Source organism: Nicotiana attenuata, chromosome 7 (genome assembly GCF_001879085.1).
Source record: "Nicotiana attenuata strain UT chromosome 7, NIATTr2, whole genome shotgun sequence".
Lineage (NCBI taxonomy): Eukaryota > Viridiplantae > Streptophyta > Magnoliopsida > Solanales > Solanaceae > Nicotiana > Nicotiana attenuata.
In genome coordinates this window covers 14,992,395-15,004,413 of record NC_031995.1, presented here as the reverse complement: position 1 = coordinate 15,004,413, position 12,019 = coordinate 14,992,395, and the positions used below count along the sequence as shown (strand labels likewise).

Here is a 12,019-nt window from a genome sequence, read left to right as displayed (position 1 = left end):
GTCACCGAACACGAACAAGATACGAAAGATGTTAGACAGCGGACCACTTAAACTACTTAGTTAGAGATTGTTTGCTATTGCTTATGCCTCGACAGAGAAGCAAAGTTCTGCTCTCCTGTCATGACCCGGAATTCCCACCCTCGGGAGTCGTGATGGCGCCTACTAGTGGGAGCTAGACAAGCCAAACCTTAATTACCTTTTTTTTAAACAAATATCAGCAATCGCATGCAACGATGGAATGTAATAATAAAGCGGAAGTCTTAAATTAAAGAAACTGAATAAAAATGCAGAAGTACAACATAAGCCTCTACCCAAGAACTGGTGTCACAGTGTCACAGACTATCTAAGATCTACTACATACAAGGTCTAAAGAAAAATACAATAAACTGTCTCTGAACAAAAGATAATGAAACAGTGAATAAAGATAGAGGGAGACGCCAGGGCCCGCGAACGCCTGCAGGTCCACCTTGGGTCTCCGGGTGGACTGAAGGAAGCCCTCCAACTACTAATGTTGTCCAATACCTGGATCTGTGCAAAAGAGCACAAAGTGTAGTATCAGCACAACCGATCCCATGTGCTGGTAAATGCCTAGCCTAACCTCGGCGAAGTAGTGACGAGGCTAGGACCAGACTACCAGATAAACCTGTGCAGTTCAACTATATATATATACAATGGAAAGAAATACAGGAAATAAACAGTCAATAAGGAAGGGAGGGACCTGCTGTGGGGAGGCAACAGTTACAAATAGGAAACCTCAATATAAAGATAGAAGCAGCCCAAGATATTTACAGCGAACTAAGAAACGAATATCCAAAATAAACACACTTGAATCAACAACTGTTGCAGCGTGCAACTTGGCCCACGTATATCATTGTTGCGGCGTGCAACCCGATCCATAAATATCATTGTTGCGGCGTGCAACCCGACCCATAGATATCATTGTTCCGGCGTGCAACCCGATCCTCAAATATCATCGTTGCGGCGTGCAACCCGATCCTCAAATATCATTGTTGCGGCGTGCAACCCGATCCTCAAATATCATTGTTGCGGCGTGCAACCCGATCCTCAAATATCATTGTTGCGGCGTGCAACCCGATCCTCAAATATCACGTGGTAGGCGTACCACACGATCCCATTTCATAATACTACGTGGTAGGCGTACCACACGCTCCCATTTCATCAATCACAATATAACAAAATAATCCCGGCTGGGGGACAACAATGTATAACTTCCCGGCAAGGGAACAACAACATAATAACTTCCCGGCAAGGGAACAAAATGTCAAATCAAATGTCCCGGCAAGGGANCTACTAGCTAGTATTGAAAGAAAAGAAGGCCTACCTTCGCTTTGTGCGCTAAGAGCTTTCTTTCCTGTAGGATAGGAAGAATGGAATAGGAAGATAAAAGGACATTCTTCAGAGTGAAACTGAACCAGACAAAGGCCCTTCTCTCCGTGATCAACTTCCTTTCGTAGTACCCATACCCCCAGGGGAATTCGAATCCCCGCCGCCTCCTTGAAAGAGAGGTGTCCTAACCACTAGACTATGGGGGTATATTGAATAGACTTTGACTAAGAATAAGGTTCCCTTCTCTTCCACTCTATCTCCTTATTGGATTGGTAGGTACATTCCTCTTTCTCTTCTCTTAGTCGACTAGACTTCCCTCACATCCTACTCTTCATTATAGAAGGTTCTTTATTCCAAATACTGGCGAATCACCTTCATTCAATGCTAGCATCTCTCTCAGCTGAAAGAAGATCAACTCTCAAGCTCACCCCTTTTTTGCTTTAGTCAGAAGAGCCTCTCTCCTCCTCGAGTTCTAAATCAGCAAGAGAAGAGGGACCTATAAGACAGCAAGGAAGTTTGATTTACATAAAACCTCTTGCAAGAAGATTCTATCCATCAGGTAAAGCCCCTTTGACTAGAAAGTAAATCTCTGTCAAAGACAGATCTAAAGGCTTGAATAGTTAGGAATGAAACTACCTACGGGAAGAGTGAGCTCTTCCTTCTCACGTTCGGCTACTAAAAAGGAAGGAAGACGGGTGCGACAATAGTAATGCCAAGCCAAAATCTGCTTATTTTCTTCCTCATCTTAGGCATATATAGAATTCGCTCGCCTGCCCTTGAATGGCCTTTATAGCCTTAAGGGAATCTATCCATCTATCCAAAGCCTAACCCAGTACAGATTTGATCCTAAATCGCTCTACGCTTTGAGCCAGCTAACTCTTTGAAGCCCACTGATGCCTTTTGAAGACCTTCTTCCCTCTACCCTGATGAAAAGAGTTCCAGTGAGCTCGCCAAGGAAAGCAGATTAATTCTATCAAACTCTTTCTTCCCAGCTAAGCTAAAGAAGATCTAACCCTCCTCTTCCACTTAGGCCACTTCCTTCTTACCATTTAGCTATTTTCCCCATCGAGAAAGAGATCGAGGATAGGTCGGAAGCTTCTTCCTTCGAAGGACTTTCTCCTTCCTCAAATGAATTCTCTCCCATGACCCCATTCAATCAATGCTACCGGGTATTCACTCGCTTATTGAAAATCTTGCCATACCATATTTTCTATTTAGTCGGCACTCTTGTCTGTCGAGTACTTTTAGTAGTCTTGCTCTTCCTTCCTCCATTGCTGAGGTTAGCTCTGTATTTTTGTCGTGTGCTTTTTCTCTCTTTCTAATTCTAAGGATTAAGTCTTCCGCTAACATAACAAAAAAGAAAGGAAAGCAGGGAAGAGGACTAAGCTCTGTCCGAGAAGATCGGGTATTTAACTTCATTCATGCCGAGCGGCAAGAGGGGTAGCAGTAACTGGAACGGATTATTCGACCTGATCGATTTGTCTGCCCAAAACGTGTGCTTCCACGGAGTATGGTTCAACCCGAGCTAGCTATGGAACAGGCTTATGAACTAGGGACTCCGTTTCGGGGTCTTCATCGAGTGGATAAAGAGTTTCCACTGATGGGGAGGTTATTTAACTGGCTAATTGACTTAGTGAATCGGCTCTGACGCTCTCTGCGTCCGTGGGATCAACTCCACCTTAGAGATCTTCTAGATCTGCAACTACAAGCTCTCGAGTGGGAACATGATCTCCTACTACTCATAGGTATGCAATCGAAGAATCTGGCGAGATATGGAGAGCATATGCTCGAACCGGACTATATCTCCATTTGCACATGGATAATGCGCTGCCCCTTTCTTTTCTTCCAAACTCGGTCGAATACGTCGTTAAACTTTGTGGTGGATCGACGACAGTGCGCCTAGCCAGGAGTGTGGTTGGTGTCACCTCCCGTGCGCTAGCTCTGCCTTTGCCGGATCTTTATTCGCCCACTCCTTCACAGAGCGATGACTAAGAGCCGGGAATTTAGAATTCTCTTAGTAGAGCCTGAAAGTAGCCCTTGGATCGATTCCTACCACGGACGCGTATACATTTTATCCATATCGCCGGCCTCACATGGACGGAGATGCTTATGTTTATCATATCACGGCTTCCTAAGATGCTAACACAAGGGCTACTATTGCTACGGGAGCTTATTGGTGGAGCAAGAAGAGCGGAGATGGAGATATAGGCTAGGTAAATGCCCTCAAATCCATCTACGAAAACGTGCTGGTACACGACAAGTAAGTACAGCTAACCTAAAATGAGGTGCTTTCTCGAGCTCGGGAATGAGTGGTGAACCAGGGATCGACCCTATGAATAGCTCCTTTCCTTATTCATAGTTAGGTTCGGCCTAATTCTTTCAAAACAATAAGGGGAATGAATAGCCAAAGCCCCTTCTATGAAGTCAAGCAACCGAACCTCTCGGGTGACCTTCCCCTCCTTTCCGCCTTCGTATGACTAGTCTGATTTTCTTTATTCCTTCCTTGTAGTGAATTGCTCCTTCCCACCTTACAGAGAGGGATGTCCCTGCCCCACCCCAGGCAGGAGAAGAGCTTATACTGCTCGCACGTCGCTGTCGAGTTGCTCTGTGCTTGCTCATTCTAGTTAGTTGTGACGACCTCTCATTATTCTTTTTTCTAGTCGCCTTCTTCCTTTGTCTTTTCCTTATGACACGACTGAGCTCGTGTCCGTCTCAGTCTCTGATTAGCGAGTTCAGTTGCTTGCTGGGTGGTAGAGTCGCTAGGCTGACGACTGAATGCCCTCTCTATCGCCTTAATTGTCGGTATAGTCCTCATTCTTGCTAGCTCACTTGGATTCTCTCCCACTAGCTTCCCTCTAGCTTGACTCACTCTGATTCTGCACTTGCCGAGTGAGCATAACTTGCAATCACTCTGAGTCTCGCTAATTCCTCTCATCCATTTGCTTATTCTTCTCTCCTTTTGCGCTAGACCGAGTTCGTTCATTCTCATTCGTAGTAGGGGGCTTTGCTGACAGAGTGCTATACATTTAGCCTTCGTCAACTTTCAACAGTCTTCTGCTTACGCCGCTAAAGAAGCCTTCAAACCAATCAAGAGTGAGGCGGACTAGCGACCGACTGGCAACCAACAAAGAATCAGAGTGACCGGCAAGCGACACGAGTGAAGGAAAAGCTTCGTCTAGCAACAAAGAGACGAGTGACCGCAAGCTAGCAACAACGAAAGAATGAGCGACAGCGGCTCGAAAGGCTTTAAGCATCTTGCATCTTGCAAGAGCCTACCTCTACCCGAAAGCGAGACAGGTGTCTAGGTAGAGAATACCTAGTGGCGCGACATAACTCTCTCGTTTGAACTCGGCTATTTATCCTGGCCGAAAGGGAACTCTTTCTAGTTGGGGGTGGAAGGTGACTGAACTCCGTTTGATCCCAGCCCTGGAATCACTTAAGACTCGTACAAGCAGAGTCTTTAAGTAGATAAAGATAAGATAATAAGCATCTTGCTTGCTTTTCAAATCGACATTGCGCCTACTTGTGAAGAGTCATCGACAAGATTCGTCTGTGTGCCACACATAAGATCGACTGAGGTCACTTCTTATCTTACGTGAGTGACGGTGACACCTCCTAAACTTCCTGTGCTTGGATCCACAGTGTGGTATCTTCCACCCTTCATTAATGCTAAAAATACGTTGATGAGAAGGGGTATTTGCCGACAAGAAGCCTTTTTTCATTTAAAGGAGTGTAGTCTATACGAATGCGCTTACCCCTGATAGTGATGGATATGGATGACGAAAGCCCGCCAGCGAAAGCTGAAGCATAGGTTCGCAGACCTCTCTGAATCCCAAGAAGGGGATTTATGGTCAACGCTATCTCACTCAAAGAGCATGACCCCGTTGACCAATAGAATATCTAAATTGGGCTGGGGACTTTCATTTGATCGAAGGGCTTCTTTTGCCTTTTAGGTCTTTCTCGCATCTTGCCGGGCATCTAGGAATACAGAGATTCTTTAATTAGTCAATCTTGGTACCGGTTTTTACTGAATCCGCATTCCCTAAGGAGGCCTGGTCAATCAGATGATTTTTTCTGGTTGAAAGTAGTCAACCGACTTCTTCACTCAAGCAGCACTCAATTGAAAGAATAAGCAAGAGAGAGGATTTTTCCATGGGATAGACAACAAAGTGTATCGATCCTCCCCGGCCTTTTCTCTTTTTAGTGGGTGAGGAGCTCTATAGTCCAGGTGCACTTCTTCGTAGAATTCCCAGTATCTCTCGGCGTATCACTAGTATTTCCTTCCGGTGATTCATCGATTGTATCTCTGAGGCCTATCGCCAGTATCTCTTCCCTGTTCGGGTCATTCTCCCATTCTTCGATCTCTAGATCGAGTTGCTAGCTTCTTGCCTACCAGTCCTGGATGTAGATTCTCGACGAATCAGTAGTATTTCCTTCGTCATTTGATTTGTTCTCCGATGCCAATCTCTCTCTTGTTACCGAGCTAGAAGCTAATCGAAGCATGCTCCAACCAATCATTGTTGTTTTTTCTGATATCAATGCTAGCATCTCTTGTTTGGTGATCTGTACTGAGGTGTTGGCAAGGAGCTATGCCCAAGGGGGAGGGTGTCGAGAGAGAGGATCCATTTTCTGCATCTTGAATGGTTTAGTAACCCGCTCTTGTAGCTCTTGTTCCTATGTTATGAAGCTAGGATTCCTCTTGTTCTTCTCTTGAGCTTGTAAAGGAGCCTCAACCTCGGTATCGACGAATCATCAGTCTTTCTTTTAGGGTATTATCCGCTGGATATCTGGTGTGGTAGTTTATTGTTAGCTGGGCCTAGGAGCCAACCCCAAAGCTTAAGTCGAACGCAAGCCCAAAGCGAACCCAAGCTTAAGGAGCTCTGAGCCCCAAGCCAACACATGCTACTCTCTTGTTGGTGATCGTGTTTGGTAGCTCTTTGGTGTATCGACATCCCGGTTTTCCACTGGATAGATCCCGCTAATATGCTGCTAATTCGTGGGTACCTATTCTTCGATCCAAACTGGTGATTCACCGCATTCCCTTCTCTAGTCAGGAATGGAGTCAGGGATGCTGATTGCAGCCAACCTCACACTACTAAAAAGTAGGAGAAGAGGGTCGCAATAACTTTTACCCGATATGATGTTCGGGATCGAATCCTCAGAGAGCTAGAAGGGAATTCAGGTATCTACTTAGAATAGAATTGCATGTGTGCTCTTAAATGATCTTCTCTTCATTTTTGGGTTTTTCAATTATAAACTACTATTATCACACTACTAATTGAAACTAGATTATGTTACGAGATAGTTGCTAAAGTTGTATCTAATGGGAAAAAGGGCACTAGGGTTGTGACATCACCTAGGTGGCTAATTGACGGGTATATGTTACTAAGGTTCGATTGACATAATTGGGGCTTATGCTATGACCGTTGCACAATTTTATCCACTCTCACGCCTCTCGGTAGAGAGAGTGATTTTTCCTAATTGACTTTCTCGAGACCAAATGGGTAGGCAAATTAGATCAAGCAACTAGGGTTCAAGTAGGGTGATTACGCTCTCGAGGTTTAACCCGTTAATTGGGACTATCATTTCTCATGAGTCCATCCCAATTCCTTGTTGGGTCAATTTTTGAGACTTAGACTCTCTTTCTCAAGAAGAGTCAAATCCACAAAACACAAATCAGTGTTTGCAACTACCAATCATAGATTAAAACATAAAATCAACCCAAATAGCAAACACCCATAGTCAATCTAACCCTAGATGGCAACACCCATCAATTACCCACACTAGGGTTGAGCCACAACCCTAGCTAATGGGTTTAGCTACTCGTGCTTGAAGGAGAAAATGAAGAAATAGATGAAGAACAAGACATAATAACTAAATACTAAATTAAATTGCAAGAATCTATCGTTAATTTGAAGCTAAGATGCCAAAAATGGCTACAAAAGTTGTTCTCGCGAGCGCAGCTCAGTTCTGTAATTAGCTAATGACCTAAAAAAGGTAAAATGTTCTATTTATACAAAGCTAGAGAACTGGACAAAAATACCCCTGCGGGGTCAGTGCGGGCCGCACAAAATGGACCGCAGCCGCACTAGGCTCTTGAATTTCAAAAATTAGCTCTCTGAAGTTGGCTTCGCAGACTGCGCAGAATGGACCGCGGCTGCGGAAGCAGCTGGCGCGGTCCGCACAACCACGACCGCAAACCGCATGGCCTGGGCTTGGCATAATTTGAACTCTCTGAATCTCTTGTCCGTAGACCGCACAGAAAAGTAGTGCGGCCGCGGAGCCTTCATCGCGGGCCGCTAAAATTGAACCGCGGCCGCGTTGCCTTTAGCCTGGTTTGCCAACTCTCTGAACCACCTAGTGCGGCCGCATTCGACTCTGCGCGGTCCGCACTAGGCCTGCTTTCCCTCAGATTGCTTGGCCTCTGATAGTTGAGCAGGTTTCACTCCTTTTGAGCCGATCTTTGACATTTCGTCATTTTGTCGATCAAACCTGCAATCAAGCACAACTTATGAGCCTTCTGAGACTATTTTTTAGCAATTTATAATCAAAGCGTAGGCAAGTAAGAGCATAAAACACGTTAAAATCCCAACTTATCAACTCCCCCAAACCTAAGCCTTTGTTTGTCCTCAAGCAAACAAAATAAGACCCGCTCCTTAAAGGAAACTCCAATAATTCCAGCTATCCTAAAGTAACCTCAACAAGCATCAATTGGGACTAACAATTGCCCTCAATACGAATGAATCATTAACAACATTTAAACTTTGAAAAGCTATGGATCAAGTGTGACACAAGAGCATCAAGAGTTGACTCATTACATCAAAGAACTCTCTCAATTACTTTGGTCATTGTGGAACCCAAACTCACACATCCTCAACTCTCCCTAAGCAAACCTCACCTTTTAGAGTATTGATACACAAACCGAGGTTAATGGGATTTCTCTCTTCTCTCTCAAGAAAAGGTCACAAGTCCTGCTCTAAGTACCATATGCTTGCCCCTTATGTAAGTATCCACTAATGTAAGCTTCATTCAACTCGAGATTATATAGGGCTTTTGTGGAGTCATTGTGAAGGCTTTTGGGTAAGGGTCGGACATGTTTTTGTTCAAGTGGGTTCAATCTTCCCTTAAGCACGTCTTTTGATTCATTTGGCACTATTCTCTTGACTCTTTGAGTCGTTTCACTTCTTTCTAAGGGGTTGAAGAGACACATTGTCACTCTTTCTTATGCACTTCAAACCGTTTCTCCTTTTTCAACTTTCCACACCTTTCTTTCTTTCTCTTTTCTTGAATCCCTTTTTATTCTTTTTCACATTGAGCATTCTTTTTGTCTTTTGATTTGCTTTCTTTTTCATTGCCTTTCCTTTTCTTCACTTTTGTGCCTTTTACCACTTTGTTTTCATCCTCGTCCCCCCCCCCCCCCCAAAAAAAACTTATACTTTTGCCATGTGCTCAAGGAAAGATCAGGTTCCAAGAGAGGGTATCTTTTAGAATGGGTATAGGCTTGTAACATGCTTCTTGAAAGAAAAAGGTCTAAGGCTCAAAAGGGTTAACTAGGGATCATATCATTGGTAGGCTATGGAATTTGTTCAACTATCATTTGGATCAAGGAGAGCCTATAATCACTTCTCAAGTCAAATTTCACTTAAGATTTCGCCTCAACGAACATTCAGGGCAAGTTCTAGACCAATGGCTCGGGACTTGGACTCACAATTCGATTTGTCACCACAAAAGCTAAGGGATTGCTAAAGACATCGAGTCGGGGACCCACAACAACCTTAAATATGATTTGAGCACACAATGGTCCCAAAAAACCACTTGATGATTATTGGCCAATGCTAGAGTCTCAAGGCCACGACTTTCACCATCCTAAACACAGCATTTTGTCTTTGGCCATGGGATCAAAGGCAAATGTGCTAGGCCCAAGTGAAGCTTTGCTTGAGGTACCCTTAACTACAAACTACCAAAAACAAAAAACAAAAACGGACTCAAACCCTTAAGAAGGTTGTCACACCATCTATCATTGGGAAGAGCCATCCAGTTCACACAAAACTCCACATTTGGAAAGAACCGTGGCATTAAGAAAATCAAAGGCTTATTAAATACGTCCAAAACAAAACAAAGGGCTACGAGCCTATATAAGAAGCTAAAAACAAAAAATTATTGCGAAAATAAAAAGTAGAATGAATATGTACAATAGGGGAGTGAATATACAACGGGGAATGAATATATACAATGATGTAACTTTATATACAGACCAAAAGAAAGATAAAAAGTACGATAAAAGTAACTAAATGTAAGATTATCTACAGACCAAGTGAAAATCAAAGAAAGCATAAACTAATCAGTATATATATATATATATATATATATATATATATACAGTCATCCAAGGATAAATAGGGCACACCCCCTCAAATAAAAGCTGACATTATCCCCAATGCCAACTAAAGAAAAAAAAGCACTAAAAAGTAATGAAAGGATATGAAGACTCCCTAAGCCTCATCCGTCTGCATAGGAACATGAGTGGTCCCTAGGTCCTCGGTATGCTCGGGAACCTCAGACTGGTTCCCGGTCTCCTGCTGCTCAGCTGCTGGGACTTGGGACTGGACCTGGACCGGCTGTGGATCAGGTATATCCTGTGGCTGACTGGAGGAAGCCTCCAGTGGGTCTGCCAGCAGGATGATGGCATCATGCTTGGGATAGTCCTCTTCCTCTTAAGAGTCCTCTGTGACTGCCGCTGGGACTGCTGTTGGAGCTGGGTCCTCAAATAATAAATCTAAAGGCAGCTGGTCTGCCTTCAGTCTCTCTACATCCGCCCTTAGCTCCTTCACGGACTCCCTGGAAGCCCGTGTCTTGCGCAGCTTCTTGTGCTCCTTGGCAAGCTCTATTAGAGCTTTGCCATGTGAAGCTATTGCCTTTACCAACTCGGCCTGGGTGCTGAGGATCTTCTTCTGGTTGTCAAGTAACTTCTTCAAAGCATCCTCTATAGACTGTGGAACCTGAACTGGATGAGGAGCCGACTGAGCTACAATGGTGGAGGTCAAAGTAGACAACTTGGATGAAGCTGTAAACATCCAGTTGTTTAGGCTCTGAAGCGTCTGGCTCAGTCGGTGGGCAGTGATAGGATGGGCCCGGGAAGATGGAATCTTCGGGCCGGCTGAGGTAGAAGGACCTGGACACATATCAACAGAAGTGGAAGGTCCGGGAGGCATGGTAGCAACCATGGAGGCAGGCTCAGTGGAGGCCTCTACTCCAACTGGCTCTTCAGACTGGCCAGTCGGAGCAGAAGCAGGGGGCTTGTAGTTCTTGTCCTTGGGGTTGTCTGGCCCCTTCAAACTATACCATGAAAATGGAGCAACCGGTTTGGCCTTGACATCATATGGTTTCTTTTCCACCTCCAAGTCCCGGAAATACATAGAGAGAGTGTTGGGGAAAGGGTAGTTCCGGTTAGCTTCCGCACCCACAAGAGAGATGATGCGGGACATCACTTTCCCCATATTGATGGGGTATCCCGCCATGATCGATGCAACCAACACAGCCCGATGGATAGGAAGAGTCTGGTCATGTGTGGTCGGGTCCAACCTGCTGCAAACGAAGGTTTCCCAACCCTTAGCTTCAAATTTCAGAGTCCCCCTCAGAATTTTTACCCCCGCAGTCAACCATTCAGGAACGGTACCTGGGATTGCCAAGTACTGGGCTAACCATGGACGGACCCCCTCACCCATCTCTAACTTTGCCAAGTATAGAGTCTCGTCTTCTTCATTGAAGCCCAGATATTCATTCGGAGACTGCCCGTCGAACAACACCTTTTTGTTTCGAACCTTGGTCACTTTGGAACCCTTGAAGATGTGGGCCACATTGCAATAGAATTCCCTGACCATATGTTCATTTGCATTAATACACTTCTCCATAAAAAATTCCCAGCCCACTCTAGTTCTAAATTCCCTCTGCACGTTAGGGTTGTGAGGAAGTAAATCTTTGTCAATAAAGCTCCTCTCCGGTATCAAATGTCTCACCGGCCACCACTCCCTAAACTTATGATACACAACTCGGCTCACAAATCTATCCTCCCACTCCTCAGGTTTTCTAGTTTGAGCAATGCCTCCGACTTGAGGCTCACCACCTTCAGCACCCTGTACCTCCTCCTCATTTCCGCCTGCACTCTCCCCAGATAACGAAGCTATGGGGGAGGTGGAGTCATCTCCACTACCTGCTTCCGACCCCTCAGATAAATCAGAAACGACATTAACTGGCCTCCGAATAGTGGGTGATGCTGGAGGGGTATCAGTCAGTTGAAAGTTAGTGGTGATGTGAGTTGGAACTATGTCTGAGGAGATGTCCTGGGATGGCATATACTCACTCCCAGAAGAATGGGAAGCAGCTTTATCTGCAGCTTTTATCAACTTCCGGGTCTTTTTGATGTTTTCCCAAGCTTGGGGAGTGAGTTTTACCACTCTTTTTCCTTTGCCCCCTCGGGAGGAACCACCTCTCCCGGGTTGTTGTGATCCTTTGCCACCTTGTTGTTTAACCATTGTCTGCAAACGCACGCATCTAACATTGTTAGTATAAGCACAAGCAGTGAAACAGATGCAGAATGAATTGCAGAACAGAATCTTAGAAGTTGCAGAAACAGGCCAGTGCGGACCGCACAAAATGGCAGTGCGGCCGCACT

At 44.9% G+C, this 12,019-nt stretch overlaps 1 non-coding gene across 1 annotated transcript; it reads right to left on the bottom strand.

Moving 5' to 3' along the window:
• On the bottom strand, positions 1,482 to 1,553 carry TRNAE-UUC. Its single transcript has one exon. It is a non-coding gene; the product is annotated as a tRNA-Glu (tRNA).